This window comes from Pelobates fuscus, chromosome 2 (assembly GCF_036172605.1).
Source record: "Pelobates fuscus isolate aPelFus1 chromosome 2, aPelFus1.pri, whole genome shotgun sequence".
Classification (NCBI taxonomy): Eukaryota; Metazoa; Chordata; class Amphibia; order Anura; family Pelobatidae; genus Pelobates; species Pelobates fuscus.
This window is the reverse complement of record NC_086318.1, coordinates 405,543,887-405,566,376: the sequence shown is the minus strand read 5'-3', so window position 1 is coordinate 405,566,376 and position 22,490 is coordinate 405,543,887. Positions and strand designations below refer to the sequence as shown.

Below are 22,490 nucleotides of genomic sequence, written 5' to 3'. Positions count from 1 at the left end.
TCTCCCGAGTAAAACAGTACCCCCATGTACAGGTTTTAGGGTGTCATAGAAAGTTACAGGGTTAAACACAGTGCTAGCAAATTAAATTATCTGGACTTTCAGCCTGGGTTGGCAGGCAGGTCCCTCAAATTGCAATCATTAAAATTACTTAATTAGGTAAAAATATTACATAAATACACATGTAGAATTTTAATATATATACATATTTATATATTTGACGTCTACGTGTATATTTATGAAATTATTTATGTAATTATGTATATGGACATATGTATATTTCGAATTGTTTTTATTTATTTATTTATACATAGATATATATATCATTACATTCTAAGTATATTTTTATATAAATATATATATATATATATATATATATATATATATATATAGAGAGAAATGATTCAGAGCACTCCAAAGGACTTGTTTGAAAAGAAGCTTTATCTGTGTGAGTAGATCGACGTTTCGACCCGCAGGTCTTTATCAAGACCTGCGGGTCGAAACGTCGATCTACTCACACAGATAAAGCTTCTTTTCAAACAAGTCCTTTGGAGTGCTCTGAATCATTTCTCTCTACATACCTACGCTCTGCAGCACCAAGGCATTTTTCTGAGGATAACTATTTAAGGTAGAGTGCCAGACTTCGAATTTGTATATATATATATATATATATATATCAAATACTGTTAGAATAAAATTGCATATATAAATATTTTTTTATAATTATTAAAAATTATTTTTATTTTTTGTTATTTATTTTTATTAACATATTATTTGTATTTTATAATAATATATATATACCATATATATAGCAATTATATATATTGTATATATTCGTGTGTAATTTAAATATAAGTGTATTTTTATATTAATATACGTATATATAAATATAAAAATACACTTAATATGACATTATATATATGATACATATACATATATTATATATAGATATAATACATGTATATATATATATATATATATACACATATTTTTTTTTTTTACACTGATTTTACACTGTTTTTTTTTTTTACTTTATTTTTTGGATTTTTCACTAGCAGGGAGACTGCCTGTCAGCACAGACAGTCCCCCTGCAGGCAGATACACAGACACCTATTGCGGTCATGTGATCGAGTGATCACATGGCCGTGGGGTCCTGATCTGCCGAGGGGGGACTGCCCGGGCAGACAGGCAACCCCCCTGGACCGGGTGGAGCACTGATCGCCGCCGTGGGACCGACGGCGATCAGGTAAGTAGCCCCAGACCGTTATGACGGTTCAGGACCGTCAGCGGTCCAAACGCATGTTTTACCGCTGACGGTCCTGAACCGTCAGCGGTCCTGAAAGGGTTAAGGACCAAACTTCTGGAATAAAAGGGAATCATGACGTGTCACACACGTCATGTGTCCTTAAGGGGTTAATGTAGAGAAAATAACACAAAACAACAACTTACCTGCAAACCAAGCTTCCTCACATTCGTCTATTATATTTATTTTAAGAGTTTTAAAAATATAGTAAAACTGTGCACGTTACCAAAAAAAAAAAAAAAAACAGACATAATGGTAAACAGGAAGTCCTAAGTGTATGTTTGTCTCTCACCAAAAAGTAATCTAAGTCTTCTATAGATTTTCTTGTAAGACAAGTGTTTTTAGAAACATATGTCTAAAAATTAACCTACGTTGTTCAGGTTCAACTTTAAAAACCCATGCTGTTGATCCGAAAGAAGCTAAAAAAAAACTATATAATAGAGAAATATTAGATTAAATCTAATAAATTACCACGGGTAGTAAAAAAAAATTTTTTTTAATTATACGGTAGGAAGTGGAGAATAAAATATATATAAATGCAAAATATTACATATAACAAAAAGTCTTGGTATATGGAACCAATGATGTTGATAAAAGTCTCAGTCCTGAATAAACAAGTATCAGCACATGTAAACAAAGCAATGAAACAATGTATAAAAACACTATGTGTCTGCCTGTGTCAGATAACTCCAGCTATAAACGCAGCTGATGATGGTGTGCTCAAACAAATACATTTGCAGTTGATAGTAAATATAATAGTACAATTTGCCTTGATTTGGAATACTTTAGGATCATAGAAGTAGATCTAAAGTAACAGGATCCTCACGCTGATCTAAAAACCAAAGTGGAGGGCCATGGTACTCACTCTTTGAAATTACTTATTCAGTAGAAAAAGATTAAAAACACTCACAATTGCAAAGTTAAAATGAGCATATCATGTGAATAATAAAAAGTTAGTAGTGGGTTCCACGCTCCTTCACTGCGGACGGCTTGGAGACCAGTTGGGATGGAAGACCTTGTATAAAGTGTCACGTGAGTTCCATCGCTCTCTCTCCTCCTTCGTTCCACTGTGAGTCAACAGCCAAGCAAATTTTGAGACAGATGCCTAGGCTTTACGGCATCTGTCACAAAATTTGCATTGGTTAATATGTAATATTCTGCATTTATATATATTTTATTCTCCACTTGCTACAATTTTTATTTTATTTTCTTCCACTAATCCTGGTAATTTATTAGATTAAATATAATATTTCTCTTTTATCTATTTTCTGGCTTTTAGTGGGGGCCTGTCCTTCCCGTTGAGTAGTGTTACATTTGTCTATTTTCCATTTCTTCTTTACTTATTTGTGGATTGTAATAGTTTATCTATTTTATTCTCACCCTACTTTTGTAAAAAAAACTATTGCAGCCATTTCCAATTACAAAAAGGGACATCAGATTTCTCCTTGGATCAGCAATCTTTTTGATAAGTAACCTGATTATATTGTTTGTAGAACTGTTGTGGGGCTTCCTTTTTGCCTCCTCTGCTCAGGAATGTGTTTTTATTTTAGTTTTCTTACAATGCCCAACAGTCCTAATAAACTATTCCTGCATTTGTTCTATACCTGTTGATTTAAAAAAAAAAACTACGTAAAATTTAAGTGAAAAATCGAGGAACCCTTTAACATTAAATATATATTTTAATCGTTAGTGTTTTTGAAGTTTAGATTATGCCCTTCCCTATAAAATAAAAAATAACACTGATAATCTCTGCTCCAATCCTTTGCTTGTCACAGAGAAGCATTGGAAACCCATAGGGCATGTGTTGCAGTTGTATACTTAGCCAATCAGATGGATAAAATAAAAAGCATTCAAAATGTTTGGAGATAAAGACGTTCAGTTATAGTACTGCCTCTAGTGTCTGTCTGATTGTCTGCAACTAGAAGCATTCTCACGAACAAATATAAAAATGTCAGATTCTCACAAACAATATTACCTATTAACAAGCATATGTTTTTAGTTCAACAATTATATAAGATAAAATATATATACTACCATTACTTGATTGATTTTTTTCCAAGGATCTGGATTTCCTTGATCAGTTTCCATTGTTCTCAACATTTGATTAGGCAATGTAGTTTTGGGGAAGAAAGGATGAAATCTATATGAAAAATTTGTTACATATTGGTGCATAGGCGGTATACGATAACTCTGACCAGAAAAATGACCACTCATTTTTGATTTCTTGCCATATAGAGGCCACCAAAACGTATTTTATAATTGACAGTCGACAGTCATACTGTTGCGTTTTCCTTTCTGAATCCTGAAATCAGTCAAAAAGTGCATAGACGTAGCCAAGTGAACACCAGTTTCCACAGCACAGGGGCTATTTTTTCAGGGAATCTAATTCAAAGCAGATGTTGCGCGGAGACCTAGCGTTTTTTTTCTGCCAAGCATCTCATCAGAGGTCAGAGTTCTGGGCTCAGGGCCCTACTTGAATTCTTTCACAAATTGCTATTCAGTGAGGTTTCTAATCCTAATGGAAAGAATAATGTGCTTGTAAAATCTACAGTTATTAAAAGCATAGTATACGTTTTGTAGACATCAAATCACTACATATATCATTTCAATAAACACGGAATGTTGCGATGATATTCAAGTTGTTCAGCAAACTTCAAGAGTAAAAATACGTAATTATCACCAGGTTTATAATGACAATTAAGGTCATAAAAGCCGTTACCTTTGTGACTGTAATTTTCAAGGCTTACAGAATTACTCCAGTCAAAAACATTGTTTTATGAAACACTGTTTGTTGGAGAAACCTTGCTGGCCCTGTCCTTCCTCTTTCAAAGAAATAAACGAAAGAGGAAAAAATTAATTCACCTGTGATTCAAAGGCAAGGACTTGTTCTCCCTGCAGTCAGATCCTTCTTCTGCTACAGGGGGAAGTAAGTCACTGAGGCAAGGCTGAGGGAGGACTTAGAGGTCCATGGAGATGGGGCCATTCCGCCATTGGTCAAAGTCACCAACTTGCTATGCATGGTGGCTAGAAACACATTCTATGCACAGATTTTTTTAGCAGTCCATAACTCTTGCTCAAATATCCCCGTTTGCCTTGGGTCCCCCGACTGTTGCTTAAACAGAACTAACGTTGTTTGACCAGGAACTTGGTGATTGCATCTCCTAGAATTGTATTCGAAAATTGTGCACAAAGTCCATGAAAAACAGATTACCTGCATCTTTGAGTTCTTCTGAAGCTGGAGTGCTTGCATTATCATGGGACAAGCTGATGTGTTCCTGTGGGGGGGAGGGGAGGATACACAGATTTCCTGTAAATTACATAGGTTGATTTGGGCGCATGTAAATCAACATTTTAAAGCAATGTGAACCAATGCTGTTTACTGAAAAAGGAAACATCATTTGTAGAGCCATCTTTTAGGCCACCCTAGCATGATATTAATCAAAAACTTAAGATGATCCTCAAAAAAGGGGGAGGGCTTAAAATTATTTAATTTTACATGTATGCATTAGTTCCTTGGGCTATTGTTATGCATGATGTGTCGGTTTGGGAACAGTCACCTGATTGATGTTGCCAAAACATTTAAGTTATTCCAGCCAGTAAGTGTGAGTTGCTTTAACAATATTCTATGAATATCAGTCATTTTAATACATGTTCCAGGAATAGCTCTGGGCAGTGACTAAGAGAAAGGATAGCTTAGGATTTCCCTTATTTGTTGCCTCCATAAATTCTACTTCTGTTCTGACATTTTCTTGTTTACATTATTTTGATTAGTGTTCATTGCTTGGGTGTTATACTGAATGCCACATAGTCACTGACTCCCACCTCTTCCTATATTACTCCATCCCAGCTAGTCCCAAGAGGCGTTTTATTCTGTCAAAATGAATAGGGTGCTGTATAGTTCATACTAAGACACATTTTGTGCGTCACGGGGCCGATAGCACCATGATCAATTGTAATGATGAACCTGTTATCAGTGGAAGCACCACAGATATTTCGGTATGACTTTGGTGTAAAATGCAGGTCAGAACCCAAAATCCAAGGCAAAATAGTAAAATACAATTTAATTAATCCTTAGAACAAAAATGTCTTAGTAGACCAGAGGTCTAGACCAGAGTAGACCAGAGGACATGCAAATGTCTTAGTAGACCAGAGGTAGACGACCTTCGGCACTGTAGATGTTGTGGACTATATCTCCCTTGATGCTTTGTAAGCATTATAGGTGACGAAGTCTACAACATCTGGAGTGCCGAAGGTTGCCATCCCTGGAGTAGACATTACTATAGATTACAAATTATTATATATATGCCTTTTTTAAATTGTATTTTTTTTTTTTTTTTTAGACCTTGTGGTTGGCCGTCCAAGTATGTTTATTTTTTGTAAATTCTTTTTGTGCTATGTCGACACCTTCTAAATAAAATGTAACATTTGGTTTTTAAAAATAAATAAATATTTCTTCCATATGTTTGTGATTAGATCTTTTGACAGCTTTATTAAAGATATAAACATGCAAAATGTGTCAGACTAGTTAGGAAAAAGATACATCTAAAGTGCACATGATGCAAGACGAGACATTCATTATTTATGAATCTTTATGAAAGCATAGGTGTGAATATATATCTTCATCATCGTAATCATCATCTAGTCCAGGGGGCCCCAAAAGGTAGATCCCCAGATGTTGTAAAACTACAACTTCCATGATGCTTTGTCATTCTAAAGGCATGCCAAGCATCAAGGAAGGTACTATTCTGCAACATCCGGGGAACTATCTTTTGGGCACCCCTGACTACTCTATATGTCTATTAATCCGTCGATCCCCATCTAAAGAGCAGTCCATCCATACGTATTTGGACAGTGAGAAAAGTTGTATTGTTTTGGCTGCATACTTGAGTACACTGGATTGGAAATAAACTATAACCAATTGTGTAAAGCACAAACCATCATTTTTATTGCAAGGGTAAGAATTTTTTTTTTTTTACGACTAGTTTAAGGGATGAAAAATCACTGGACAATTTGTGAATGGTGAAGTGAGGAGGAGTAAGTCTGCCCGTTAGAACCCGGAAGTGATTGGAAGCTGTATAGGACGTCACGTGATCGGGACGTCAGACGGAGGCAAAGTGGTTGCCAAGGCAACGATATACACAGAAAATAATTACATGCCGGGCGCAAGTGAAACATTCTGGAGAACAGAGTGGGAAGTGAAAACTACCAAGGGGTCTACATAACCCCGATGCCAGGAAAAAGCACTGTTAGACAATAACCAGTGTATATCGTTGCCTTGGCAACCACTTTGCCTCCGTCCGACGTCCCGATCACGTGACGTCCTATACGGCTTCCAATCACTTCCGGGTTCTAACGGGCAGACTCACTCCTCCTCACTTCACCATTGGGTAAGTGCACTTTTCTTAGATTTGTATTTTATATATAAACATTGCACTGTCATGTACTCTATGATCTTGAAAAAGACCCGGCAGGGTCGAAACCTCGATTGATTTTTGTACACTTTTGATGACCAAATAAAGCACCAATTTGTCCACTAGTACGAAGACCTGTGAGTGCATTTTGATTTTTTCATTTATTAGTTTATATATTTGACGCCAGCAATTTGCACCCAGGCATATGTGATATGAATTATTTTCGGAGGAGAGTGGCAAGCTTCCATTTGTATATATATATATATATATTGGAGTTCCATAGGTGTTCCTAAATTATATCCTTTATCTGTTTTTCTAACCATAGTGATTCAAGAGTATATTTGACTTTTCCTTTTTTGAAACTGACAATTCCTGGTCATACAGAGACTCCAACCTCTGACTCTCTATTGCTCTTACCTATTTTAATTGTACGTTTATGAGTTTTTAAGTTGAACCACAGCAGGAGAGGGGCCATTTCCACCACACCCCCTGGTTTAACAGTTACTGAGAAAGTAGGAGGAATCTGCTATAGAGCTTGGTGCCAAGCTCTTATTAGACGCTAAATAATTTAATGTAATTCCACAATTTTAGGGTTACATTTTAATTGATGTAGGAAAAGGTATTTCTGCTGTTAGGGCATAAATGAGCTCTCTTCATCCGTTTTTATAGTTTAGCTGTGCTTTATCAGCAGTTATCTTAACTTTTATCAGTCATCAGCCCACAAAATGTTCTTTTAAGTACATATTTGCAATTTTGTCTTCTGTTTTGTCATTGATGTTGTAAAAAAATGGCCGTCTAATGTTTCAGGAATGAAAAAGGATCCCATTCAAACATTTTTTTGTGTTTCCACTTTGAGTAAAAAATAAATTAAAAAAAATACTGTTATTCAAACCTGCAGCTGGTTATATCTCCAGCAGTATCCACTTATGGCCAGCTTTGATTGACATTTTGAAATGGCAGCTTTTCATGAATAGCTGTTAACTTGTAGAATTCATTTATGGCACTAAGACAGACAGACTTTGTTCTGCTGTTGGGGGCTGTCCAATGTAAACAAGACCCTGCATCTGAATTTAATAACGCTGCAATGTCTACAGAGAGAAAACATTTTTTTTTAACACTTAAAATTTTCATGCATTTATTTTATTTTGATCTAAGAGAGCTTTAACTTAACATGCTGTATACATAATAATAGTTTAAATCACCACCCATGACTTTGTTGTGATAAGTTTCTATGGATATGTCCCCATGTATGTAAATAATTATAGATTGACCATTTGGAAAAAATACAATGCTTTTATGTTGGCAGTGTTAGAACATAGAATTTGGAAACCTGGTGCAAAAATAGTTTTTGTATCCAATCCTGTAAGTAGCAGTATATTGTAAGTTTGGCAGTATTTTGTGAGATAGTCATTGTTGCCATACCCCAATGCCTTACACCTGTCACACCACTCGCATTTTCTGCCACTGACTATTTGCCCACCAACTGATTTTGCCCAAATATAGAGGCGTATACTTGAATTGCATGTGCCAGCTGAAGGGAAATTTTATTTAATTTAATATTGCTAGCTTATCTAAATTCCCATTGTATATACTAAGCATTCGGCATTCGGTTAGTCCTCACAACTGTTGGTTTTAATTGACTTCTGGCATCACATTCTGCCAGTCGCATTTTATTCTGCAGTAGCCATAACTGTTGGTATACAAATTAAAATCAATTTTCAAAATGGCCTTCTCCAATTTTAAAAACTCAAATGAAGTGGTAATTATAGATACATTTAAATACAATAAAATAATATTAGTTTGTAGGGAATGTAGTATTTTTTGTTTTGAACTATATTATCACTTTTTATGTTGATCAGTCTCTTTCATCACAATAATGTTTATTTTAAACCTTGCACCTGTCATTAGAACAAATAACTGGTAAAGACGCTGGATAATGGCCTTTTATGTCACTGCATAATGGCTATAACAAAGTTACATTATTTGACTAAATGCCAATGTTTATTATTAGCATGTAGCATGAAAATGTATGTGCAAGTTGATTATTATTTCTTTTTTTTTTTTTTTTTAAATTTACAGAATCATATTAATTTCATTTTGAAAAAGACCCGAGTCTGTCAAGTTCAAGATTTCACCCAACCCTATTTCTGTTGTTTGTAGACAACGAGTAACCCAGTGAAATGATTTCCAATTATTTTACCAATTTCTTTTGTGAAACGATTTTCTCAGTGAAACGATTTCCAATTATTTTACAATTTTCTTTGTTTGAAAGTAGGGGAGAAGACCTTTAATCTCCAAAAATAGGAGGTTTGTATTTGTTCGTTGGCAGGCATTGAGTTTATTTAGTAATCAGCTTAGAAAGTGACCATGTGGCCTTGTTGCACTGTAGTATGTATATGTTACAGAATTCTTCACCATAAGCCTACATCCATAGCCACGTCTTCATTCTAGAAAAGACTACATAGTAGTACCGCCGCTGACAGCACTGAATGAACTGAATTGCTATAAACCAAACAGTCTGCATTAGAAGAAGGAGACCCCGTGGCCTTCTTGGTTGTGAATTAAATAGAGCTGCTTCAATGAGCAGAGAAAAGCAGACCTGGACTAACCATTAATGTTTCAAGGATGATTAAATGATTCCTTGGGTTGTTTCTGGGTGTCCTGCTTAATGTGGGATGTTCTGAGCATGTCTGATACTGGCATACTCTGGACTACATGCAGAAAGGCTACTAAGAAAAAGATGGTTTTTAGAAACAGTATTTAGAAGCTTCTAATACAGAATTTTGTTTATGCACATTTTTATGGTAATGCACCAAAGTAATTAAATAAGGACTAGTGAATCTCAACCTGGATTACCATTTTGATTACGCTAAATAGACCCCGTCCGAAGTGGAGAATAATTTTGAGTTGCAGAGTTAATTTTAGGGTTCAATATGTAGGATACTTCAAGAACATACTTTGTGTCATTTGCTGGCGACTACTCCTTGTCAATTCCCCTGCCAATTGGGGTATTTCAAGGCTCTGTCTTGAGTCCTTCTTTTATACTTCTTCTGGGGGTAAGTTTATCAACAGCTACGACTTCAGATATCACCTTTATGCTGACGACACTCAGATCTACCTCTCCACCCCTGATCTCTCTTCCTCTGTTCTTTCTCATGTCAACAACTACTTATCCAACATTTCTTCCTAGATGGCCTCCTGCCACATAAAGATCAATATGTCCAAGACTGAGCTCTTTCTTTTCCCTCCTCTAGCTCTTCTCCCATTTCAGAATTCTCCATCGCTGTTGATGGCATCACTTTCTCCCGATCCACTGCCTCACAGTCAGGGCCGGCCTTAGGCATTTTGACGCCCTGTGCGAAAAATCTTCACAGCGCCCCCCCCCCCGTCATCCATGTATGCTGTAATGTTTGTGTTGTCTGTGTATGTGATAGTAGGTGTGATGACTGTGTGTGATATGTATGCTATGTGTGATATTTGTAATGGGTGTATTAACAGTGTGTGATATGCGTGTATTGGTTGTATGTGACACACACACACACACACAGAGTCAGACGGCCATACACACACACAGGAAGACATCCACACACACACACAGGCAGACAGTCATACACACACACACACAGACACACACAGGCAGACAGTCATACACACAGACACACACAGAGGCAGACAGTAATACACACAGACAAACACGCAGACAGTCATACACACAGACACACACAGGCAGACATCCATACACACAGACACACAGAGGCAGACAGCCATACACACAGAGGCAGACAGCCATACACACAGAGGCAGACAGCCATACACACAGAGGCAGTCATACACACAATCACACACACAGAGGTAGACAGTCATACACACAGACACACACACAGAGGCAGACAGTAATACACACAGACACACAGTGGCAGACAGTCATACACACACACACACACAGGCATACAGTCTCACACACACAGACACACACAGGCAGACAGTCAGTCATACACACAGACACAGACAGTAATACACACAGACACACACAGAGGCAGACAGTCATACACACAGACACACAGAGGCAGACAGTCATACACACAGACACACACAGAGGCAGACAGTCATACACACACACACACACACACAGAGGCAGACAGTCATACACACACACACACAGACACACACAGGCAGACAGTCATACACAGACACACACACACAGGCAGACAGTCATACACAGACACACACACACACACACACACAGGCAGACAGTCATACACACAGACACACACAGGCAGACAGTCATACACACACACACACAGACACACACAGGCAGACAGTCATACACAGACACACACACACAGGCAGACAGTCATACACAGACACACAGACACACAGTGGCAGACAGTCATACACACACACACACAGGCATACAGTCTCACACACACAGACACACACAGGCAGACAGTCAGTCATACACACAGACACAGACAGTAATACACACAGACACACACAGAGGCAGACAGTCATACACACAGACACACAGAGGCAGACAGTCATACACACAGACACACACAGAGGCAGACAGTCATACACACACACACACACACAGAGGCAGACAGTCATACACACACACACACAGACACACACAGGCAGACAGTCATACACAGACACACACACACAGGCAGACAGTCATACACAGACACACACACACACACAGGCAGACAGTCATACACACAGACACACACAGGCAGACAGTCATACACATACAGACAGTAATAAATACAGGCAGAGAGTCACACTCACCTGACAATCCCACAGTTACCTGTGGAGTTCATTGTGGAGGCAGTGCAGCTCCTGGTGACTGTTTGGTGGGGAAGCAGTTTTCCGGCGCTTTTAGCTCCGCCCCCGCCGCACGGTAAGCTCCGCCCCCGCTGCAAATTTAAAAAAAAAAATATATATATATATATTTTTTTTTTAAATCCACGGCGCCCCCTGCTCCATGGCGCCCTGTGCGGCCGCACAGCTCGCACACCCCTAAGGCCGGCCCTGCTCACAGTTACACTTGACTCTAACCTGTCCTTCAGCCCCCACATCCAATCTCTTTCCTTATCCTGCCGCAACCAACTATGCAAAATATACAAAATTCATCCATTTCTGATTGCTGACATCACTAAGCAACATATCCACTCTTTTTTTTTCTCATCACCACTACTGAAATAACCGACTAACTGGCATCTCCCACTTTCAGTCAACCCTGAATGCCTCTGCCGGGCTAACCCACCCCCCCATTACCTGTTCTTCTGCATCTGCTGCAACTCCATTCAGTGACTTCACATTCACAGCAGAATGAAATCCAACATTCTCACCCTTACGAATGCCGTTCCCCAATACCTGTCTTCACTAATCAACAAATACAGTATACTCCAGCCCCCCCCCCACCCCCCCAATCTAACAATGAACAACTCCTTGCATGTTCTATTATCACCTGTTTCCATGCTAATTGTTCGACTTGTCTCATGTGGCACCAACCCTTTGGAACACACTTCCCCATGCTGCCAGACTGTGACCTAGTATGCCTTCTTTTAAGCACTTCCTAAAGACAGTTTTGTTCAGGGAAGTCTACAGCTAAACTCAGTAACTAACACATTCCTCTTCAACATTTATCTTAAATTTCCAGTCCTCACTACCTGTTAGTCACCGCTCCTAGCCATCAGTTCCCATGGGAATAGAGCCTTTAACGTCTCCTGTATTTGTAATTTTTTTGTTTTGGTATTTTGTCTTTTTGCTTGTACCAATTGTACCCATGTCCAGTGCAGCAAAATGTGTTGGCGCTTTATGTAATAAATCACTGGTTCGAGCACTTACTGACTGTCATTGTTTTATATTGCACATACACTTACAAAAATAATACAGGTGCACGTGGAAGTAATATCAGTTTCAATCAGCATTCCTTGCCTTCTTTGGCCTTGGTGGCATAGTCTTTTATGGAATTAAGTATCTGGCTACTAATTCTACTAATTACCAGTCTTGGCTGCCAGACATACCACTGTTACCCAGGCACATCAACTGTCTTAGGCACTGGCCTCCCCACATGATCCCTGACAAAGTAAATAAACTTGAGTTTCAGATGCCCATGCTGCAAAACTTGTTTCCATAGTTCTGTAGAGCTTTCAAGTCCTATTGAATATTTCCGTAGCTCTTGTTTCCATTCATCTCTTTTGGCTACTCTTAGATAGCATTACTTTAGGCTCTGCTGTCTCGCAACTCTGTGGGGGTATTAGCCATACTTCCAGTGGGTGCTCGGCTGTAGGCAGCTAGGGATCCTCATTAGGAATTGAACCGCACAAATATGGTTTAACAATGAATGTAGGGATGTTGTCCGGGGACTTTGGGTACTGTAACTAATTCAGTGATTTAAATTGTTTATAGTGCATAGAGTGTCCCTGTAACGTGTCTACTATTCCTTAATATCACTTAGAGCAGGGGTGCCCAAAAGGTAGATCACCAGATGTTTGAAAATCTACAACTCCCATGATTCTTTGTCATTCTACAGCATTCTAAAGGCATGCAAAGCGTCACGGGAGTTGTATTTCTACAACAGCTGGGGGTCTACCTTTTGGGCACCCCTGCTCTAAGTGATTTTAAGGAATAGTAGACACGTTACAGGGACACTCTATGCCTAAGAAGTTCTTTACTGAGGTGAGTCATCTTTCAGACCCACACACCACGTCTGTATTTGGCACAGCTCCACCAACCTCCACTTGCGCTTACCTTTACCAGTACATTCAATTTATTGGCTCTGACCACAATTAATTTATAACAGTCACAAAATCCAACCAATGTTTACATAATGGCCTAAAGGGACTATTCTAAATTTGTGGAGAAATAGCAGGACATTGAGTAAATTATGTTTGAGTCAATCTAAAAAAAAAAAAAAAAACAACACAAAAAACTTGGTTTGTTGTATGTCGGTGCCAAATCATTATATACAACACAAGTTAAATGATCAAAAGGAATTAGTTAATAACGGCCCTGTTGACCGTGCCACAAATCTAGGCACTGAGCCTCCGATATCTCTGGTTTTCCTTTTTAAGTGATCCAGTCATTTTTTTTTGATTTACTAAGTTTAATAAATGACAGCTGTTACTCCACGCTTGTGAAATTACATCCGTTTATAATGTTATGCTCTCTGTTTTTTGCATTTATAAAATACAAGAGATCACTCTGTGCACTGGAAGAGTAGCGTGTACCTGGTATTACAACCCTTTGAAGTATTTTACTGGGTTTTTAGACAAATAGATTTCTTCACATTTACTTGCTGATATTCCAGATGTGGTGGACTTTGCAATGTGTGTTAGAATACGGGGGATGGGAGAAGTGGAGGACACACCAGACATTCCATTTGCTTTTTACATCCATAAACTTTGTTTTACTGTTCCGATACTTGAAAAGAAATCTTATGCATATATGAGCGCCTGCCTTCTAATAATACAGTATAACATTTCATAGATGTATGTGTATACACAAAAAGTTCCTGTGGTGTTTGACTTCTCTTTCTTGAAAAATGGACCAAGTGTAAATATTAGATCCACTTCATTATTCTGCTGTTAGAACTGTATTTCTTTTACAGATATACTCAGGAGGAATGTAAGCATTCAACGGAATCCATGTTCATCATTAACCTTACTCATAAGGACAGGACGAAATGGATGGTGCACTTGCACGTAGATAACTAAACATCCCACATCCCACATCCCAGTTTAGGATACTGTTATCTGGGCAATGTATAAATGAGATTGGTTCAACTCTTAAAGGGACATTCCAGACTAGAGATGAGTGTTTTTTTAATATGTATTACGGGAATAAATACAAGAGTTAAAGGGATACTATATTGTTAGGAATACAACGTTGTATTCCTCACACTATAGCTCCCTCTGCCATTGAGCTAAAGTGGCTCCGGTGACTATAGTGTCCCTTTAAGAATGAGAAAACATACTCCTCGTCAACGTTCCTTTGCTGCCCCTGCTGCAGCTCCTACAGCAAAGCAGTATATTAGCCTGTCTAACAGATTCCATAGCCTGTGTACTTTGGAAACTTTAATTTATGTGTTTAGTTAGCTACACATGCACTACCATACTTGACCTACCTTGACACCAGCACATTCACAGAACCAGTGACATCACAGGAAGTTGTTCTGCTGAAAACCTGTTATCATCTTATGTTCTCAAAGTAAATGTGTCTCTCCTGGCCCCTGTGAGAGTTAGCCGCTTTAAACCATTTGAGCAGTTTAATTTGGAGCATTTTAAAACTTTTTAAAAAGATTTTTTATTATTTTGCTTTGTGTTGCTTTTTAAAAAAAACATTTTCATTAAAGTGACTCTGTCACCTACCGGGGTCATTGCATATTTTGCACCCCTGCTCTGTGTATCGGAATTCTACTTACCAAGAATTATCAATCCATCTTCCTTTACTTTACTTTTAGGAGAGAAATAACTTGACACAGAGAAAGCCCCCATAACATTAGTGATTTCTAAAATAGGGAATAATTGGGGTACTTGCCTTTTAACACTAGGCGTGCATTTATATAGTAATAGTTAAGTAGGACCATACATTTAATATCATATAAGATGCTCTAAAAAGGGTTTTGCCGGTTTTGATTTGAAAATGTGAATGGTTTGTTTAAATTGTATCCATTATTAAGCCAATATCTTCTACACCATCACATTGGACAGGAAAGTCTAATTTTAATGATCAAAACAGAACTCTTGGGAAATTGAAGACACTGTAAAGGAAAACTACCGTATATACTAGAGTATAAGCCGAGTTTTTCAGCACATTTTTTGTGCTGAAAAACCCCAACTCGGCTTATACTCGAGTCAATTGTCTGTATTATGACAATTTGCATTGCCATAATACAGACAGGGGCTGTGGGGGCTGCAGAGAGATGTTACTTACCTTTCCTGCAGCTCCTGTCAGCTCTCTCCTCCTCCGCCGGTCCGTTCAGCTCTTCTGTCAGCTCACAGTGTAAATCTCGCGAGAGCCACGGCTCTCGCGAGATTTACACTGGGAGCTGACCGAGGTGCTGAACGGACCGGCGGAGGAGGAGAGAGCTGACAGGAGCTGCAGGAAAGGTAAGTAACATCTCTCTGCAGCCCCCACAGCCCCCTCCTACACAGTGCCCATCCACTGGACCACCAGGGAAGGAGAGCCCCCCTCCCTGGCCAGCTAGCAAGCAGGGAGGGGGGACGAAAAAATGTATATATATATTAATAATAATAAAAAAAATTAAAATAAAAAAATAATAAAATAAAAATAATAATAAAATAAAAAATAATAATAAAATAAAAAAATAATAATAATAAAAAAATGTAATGAAGCAAAAAAATATTAAAATAATTAAAAAATAAAAATGCCCACCCCCCACCAAGGCTCTGCATCACACTCTGCATTACACACACACACACACACACACACACACACACACACACACACACTGCATTCATACACACACACACTGCATTCATACACACACACTGCATTCATGCACACACACTGCATTCATACACACACACTGCATTCATACACACACACTGCATTCATACACACACACAGCACTCATACACACATCATTCTCATACACACACACTGCACTCATACACACAGCATTCATACACACACACTGCATTCATACACACACTGCATTCATACACACACTGCACTGATACACACACACACATTGCATTCATACACACAGCATTCTCATACACACACACTGCACTCATACACACAGCATTCATACACACACACTGCACTCATACACACACTGCACTCATACACACCATTCTCATACACACACACTGCACTCATACACACAGCATTCTCATACACACACACTGCATTCATATACACACACTGCATTCATATACACACACTGCATTCATATACACACTGCACTCATATACACACTGCATTCTCATACACACACACTGCATTCTCATACACACACTGCATTCATTATATACACACACTAAATAAATATTCAATTAATATAATTTTTTAAGGATCTAATTTTATTTAGAAATTTACCAGCAGCTGCTGCATTTCCCACCCTAGTCTTATACTCGAGTCAATAAGTTTTCCCAGTTTTTTGGGGTAAAATTAGGGGCCTCGGCTTATATTCGGGTCGGCTTATACTCGAGTATATACGGTACATTATAAAAGTGATGATTTCTAGTGACATCTTAACTTTCATGAAAGGAAAAAGCTAGAGGGCTTTATGTGTTTGGAGAGCCCGTTAATGGATTATTTAAATATTGCAATAAATGTATATGTAAAAATAGTCTTACACATTTAAAGTAAGAACACAATAGTTTGAATAAAACATAATTTAAAATGTCATGTGTTTGCCTATTACCAGGGTTTGTCCCTTCTTCGTTAAGCTCTAATCAAACCAGGAAATGGCTCCGTTAATACCATTATTTTTAATGCAAGCAGAGCATAGCCCATAAATCCCATAATTGTTAGATTTTGATGTCATATTTGTGTTTAAAACAAACAAAACATTTATTGAATACGTCACAAACTATTATGCACAACTAATAGTAATAATTTTTTAAGAGCTTCATTTATTTAAAAAAGATATTGTATGAACGGGATTGGTTCCACCTTAGCATTGTGCTGATTTCCTTATACAGGGCCTGTCTCAAGCACATAACACATTGAATTTTGGAGTTTAGCGTGATTCAACGCAAAGGTGTATGCTCCTTTTCATACTGAAGGTGTTACTGTGTTTCTGTCTGTTAACAGTTTTACATGCTTTGTTTTTTTGTGTTAAGACTTGTGCCAAGAATCCTTCTTCATCTGTATAAAACACAGAAACTGCAGAAGGGGTATAAGCTCAAAAAAAAAATGCTTTAGATGTTTTGACATTTGAACACGTCTCTGAAAACACAAGGTATGTTTTACTCTTGTATATTAGGACGCAAAACAATCCCTTCTTTGGAGATAATGACATTAAGCTCTAGAAATGCTCGTAGCCTTCTCTCGAGTATATACCGTATATACTCGAGTATAAGCCGAGTTTTTCAGCCCATTTTTTGGGCTGAAAAACCCCAACTCGGCTTATACTCGAGTCATAGTCTGTATTATGGCAATTTGCATTGCCATAATACAGACTGGGGGGAGAGGGGGGCTGGCAGAGCTGTAACTTACCTGTTCTGCAGCTCCTGTCAGCTCTCTCCTCCTCTGCGCCGTCCGTTCAGCACCTCGGTCAGCTCCCAGTGTAAGTCTCGCGAGAGCCGCGGCTCTCGCGAGACTTACAGTGTAAGCTGACAGAAGAGCAGAACGGACGGCGCAGAGGAGGAGAGAGCTGACAGGAGCTGCAGGAAAGGTAAGTTACAGCTCTGCCAGCCCCCCTCTCCCCCCCACTGAACTGCCACTGGACCACCAGGGAAGGAGAGCCCCCCTCCCTGCCATATATCAAGCAGGGAGGGGGGACGAAAAAAAAATATATATAAATAAAATAAGAAATAATAAAAAAAATAATAAGAATAAAAAAAAAAGTAATAATAACAAAAAAAAAGGGGTATAAGGACCACTATGGGAGGGAGGGGGGTATAAGGACCACTATGGGAGGGAGGGGGGGTATAAGGACCACTATGGGAGGGAGGGGGGGATAAGGACCGCTATGGGAGGGAGGGGGGGTATAAGGACCACTATGGGAGGGAGGGGGGTATAAGGACCACTATGGGAGGGAGGGGGGTATAAGGACCACTATGGGAGGGAGGGGGGGGATAAGGACCACTATGGGAGGGAGGGGGGGGTAAGGACCACTATGGGAGGGAGGGGGGGGGATAAGGACCACTATGGGAGGGAGGGGGGGTATAAGGACCACTATGGGAGGGAGGGGGGGGGGATAAGGACCACTATGGGAGGGAGGGGGGATAAGGACCACTATGGGAGGGAGGGGGGGGGATAAGGACCACTATGGGAGGGAGGGGGGTATAAGGACCACTATGGGAGGGAGGGGGGGATAAGGACCACTATGGGAGGGAGGGGGGGGATAAGGACCACTATGGGAGGGAGGGGGGGGGGGATAAGGACCACTATGGGAGGGAGGGGGGTATAAGGACCACTATGGGAGGGGGTGGGATAAGGACCACTATGGGAGGGAGGGGGGGTATATGGACCACTATGGGAGGGATGGGGGGGATAAGGAACACTATGGGAGGGAGAAGGGGGATAAGGACCACTATGAGAGGGGAGGGGGAAGTAAGGACCACTAGGGGAGGGGAGGGTAAGGACCACTAGGGGAGGGGTGAGTCAGGACCACTGGGGGGGGGGGGGGTGAAGGAACACGGGGGTGGGGAGGTAAGGACCACTGAGGGAGGAAGAGGGGAAGTCAGGACATATGGGGGGGGGGAGGGGGCGGCAAAATTTTTTTTGCCTACGGCGGCAAATATCCTTGCACCGGCCCTGCACACACTGCATTCACACACTGCATTCATACACACACACACTGCATTCATGCACACACACACTGCACTCATACACACACTGCACTCATACACACACGCTGCACTCATACACACACACATACGCACACACTGCATTCATTATACACACACTGTAAATAAATATTCAATTAATATATTTTTTTTAGGATCTAATTTTATTTAGAAATTTACCAGTAGCTGCTGCATTTCCCACCCTAGTCTTATACTCGAGTCAATAAGTTTTCCCAGTTTTTTGGGATAAAATTAGGGGCCTCGGCTTATATTCGGGTCGGCTTATACTCGAGTATATACGGTACTTTTCATGGGTCACTCACCATGGACCATCAGTGATTGCTGCTTTGAACTGCCACATGCCAATCCAAAGGAAGAGGAGAAGAAACCTCCTTTATTTGGCTTTGGCTTTGCATGTGCTTTCCATGAAACATTCTTACATTCTCTGTGGTTCCTTCACTTTTTAGCCTCTGGCTATTGGTTCTGATAAAATAATTAGGGGGTCGTTTAAAGGAACTCATTCATGTCCGTATTGCTCACAGGTCTGTGCTGTGACTCTGCTGATCTTCCACTAAGTAATCTTGCTGTTAAGTGGTTTTAAGACTTCTAACCTTAAATCTTGAATTTGTGTGTGTATGTATTTTTTAAAATTTTATTTTATTCATTCATTCATTTATTTATTTTTGTAAAACCCATAGTGTACTTTATCGCTTTCCTGTAAAATAAAGGCCTTCTGTTAGCTGTTGTCAGTTTAGCCTTCCTGATTTTAGACTACATGTCTCAAAATTCAGAATTATAGGGATATCTGTCTGACAACTAGTTTGTTGCCAGGATTTGACTCGCCTGTATAGATTTAGGCTAAAACAAGTTTTGATGCAATCAGTAGAATTACCATGCTGCTCAAACATTAGAACTTCCCAAAATGGGTGTTTCCTTGTTGATTGGTGTATGAATAGAGCATTTATTTAAACCGACTGCATATAGGGAACACCTGTGTTTACCAGTTATTTAAAGATGGTATTGCAAACTGTTGGATAATGAAGTCACTTGAGGACACTCTATGTACTGTGTAAAGTAAAGCTTTGAGGTCATGAATAATTTGATCCACTTTACCCATCACAATATGCAGCCTGGTGTCTTGTGCAGGACTAAAGATCTCTTGCATCTTTTCAAATGGACGATATACAGGAGAGTGATGGCCAATTTTTCATTTTGTCCTTAAAGGGACACTATAGGTACCCAGACCACTTCTCAATTAAGAGGTCTGGGTACCATGTCCCTCTAGTCTTGTCCTTGCAGTGCAAAGCATTGCCTTTATGCAGACAGCCACTAGAGGTGCTGCTAATGAATTAGCAGCGTGGCGTTTTGCTGCACATGTGCACTACCCTGTCAATGCTTTCCTATGGGAGAGCATTGGATTGGTTGACATCATCAAACTCGGGGCCAGCCACAAACAGAGGAGACACGGCACAGGAGAACAGGTAAGCGAACTTCACTTTAGCTCTTTAAAAATGGGGTCCGTGGACCGTAACATTTAACATGACACGATAGTCTTAGGAATATACATTTGTATTTCCAGTGGTATAGTGTTCCTGTTAGCAATACCTAAGGGGTGCAAGTGTTTTAACCCAGGCATCGTCATTAGATGCCAAGTGTGACTTTGACATTTTGTGATTGTCCATGTCATGTCACATCAGTCCTTGAAATGAAACATGGCCCCTACCGATACAAAGCCTCCTTGATGCTGACGATGTAATAAGTGGTCTATAACATCATGTGGTCATGGGACTGTGCTTATAGCATTATGTAAACCTTAGTATGAAGATTTACTTGATATATATCAATTAGCATTGATATTTCTGTATACACAAATCATTCATATCTTTATTAACCGTTCTCTAATCTTTTCGCTGCTCTGAAAACAATTTCGGATTTCTTTTATGGCAGTAAACAAGTTTAAAAACTCCAAAGTACAGTCTGGAAAGAAGTCAGAAAAGTATGAGTCTACATGTAATCCAAATATTTGAAGTAGACGAGTAGGTATAGACTCCTTCTGGAAATGAAAGGGCAGGTGGCCAAATGTTGGCTTTCTAATCAAGCCAGGTTCTACTACATCTCTAACTTCATAACATCAAAACCATACAACATGAGCAGACAGAAAAGTACTTCTTTCACGCGCCACTTACTCATAAATATTGACTTTGCTGTAATTAACGTCTCTTGTTGAGTGATACGTGGATCCTTTTCAGGAGAGTGTTGAGAAACAGATGTTGAAATGCCGTTGTTATACAGATAATGGCGACAAGTTTGTGTGATATTTAGACACAATCAAAACTAATTTTATTCTTGTGATTCCAATCGCTGTACAAATATATATATGTTAGGACGATCATATCCTGCTTTTCCCTGAGATTATTCATATAAAATAGATTGCGCGGAGCTATAATATGGGGCTGTTCTCCAGTATGTATCTTTTATATGTTCTCCTGATTGTGGTTTTGACGTAATCAGTGAAAATATACGATTTCTGGGTATTTTACTGGGAATCCCCATAGACCGTTGATTCTGAACTCTTAGCCCAAAAATTGATTGCAAACAAAATTCATAGGGTCATCATTGGTAGCATCAGTTTCATTCTATTTATCAGGCCCCAAACAACTGCAAACGATTAGTAGTTAACTGTAAGAGCACCGTGTTCTCTAATAGAATGAAGACCGCTTTACTGCTGGTAAGTGTTTAACTGATATGTTTTGCATAATGTATTTTATTGTTAAAGGGACCCTCTAGGCACCAGACCAAAAAAAAAGATCACTGTGATGTTTCTGGTGCAAGCAGTTTTTTTGGTGTAGTCCCTCCTAGTTTGAAAAAATAAATAAAAAAATAGGGCTCTCTCTACACCAAAAACCCACCTCCTGTGCTCACGTTTTACTTCCACATTATCCGTAGAAATCCATCCATGATTCAAGGAGCTGAGCCCAGGTGTGTTTGCCAAACCACTTGGAAACAGATTAACAAAAAAAATTGAGAGAATAAACCCTAGGACTGAATTTTGACCCTCTATAATAGGATGTAGTGAGCAACTGAACTAATTTTCGGTTGATCTAAATTTCTATGGACGTTTCCCTTCTTATTTCACGTATCTGACTGATTAGTCTAAATGTACAAGTTTGGTGCCTTTCACTCGGGATCTGTATAAATCGTGTATAGTCTAGTAAATTGGTGCGGCCCAGTAGGATATATATTGTAGAAGCTCCTGATCCAAGTTTCTGCCTTATAAGCTTTTGAGTC

At 39.2% G+C, this 22,490-nt stretch overlaps 1 protein-coding gene across 1 annotated transcript in view; it reads left to right on the top strand.

Moving 5' to 3' along the window:
• SRBD1 (S1 RNA binding domain 1) overlaps nucleotides 1-22,490 on the top strand; it is a 134,835-nt gene that overhangs the window by 91,099 nt on the left and 21,246 nt on the right. The gene's annotated exons all lie outside the window — the stretch shown is intronic.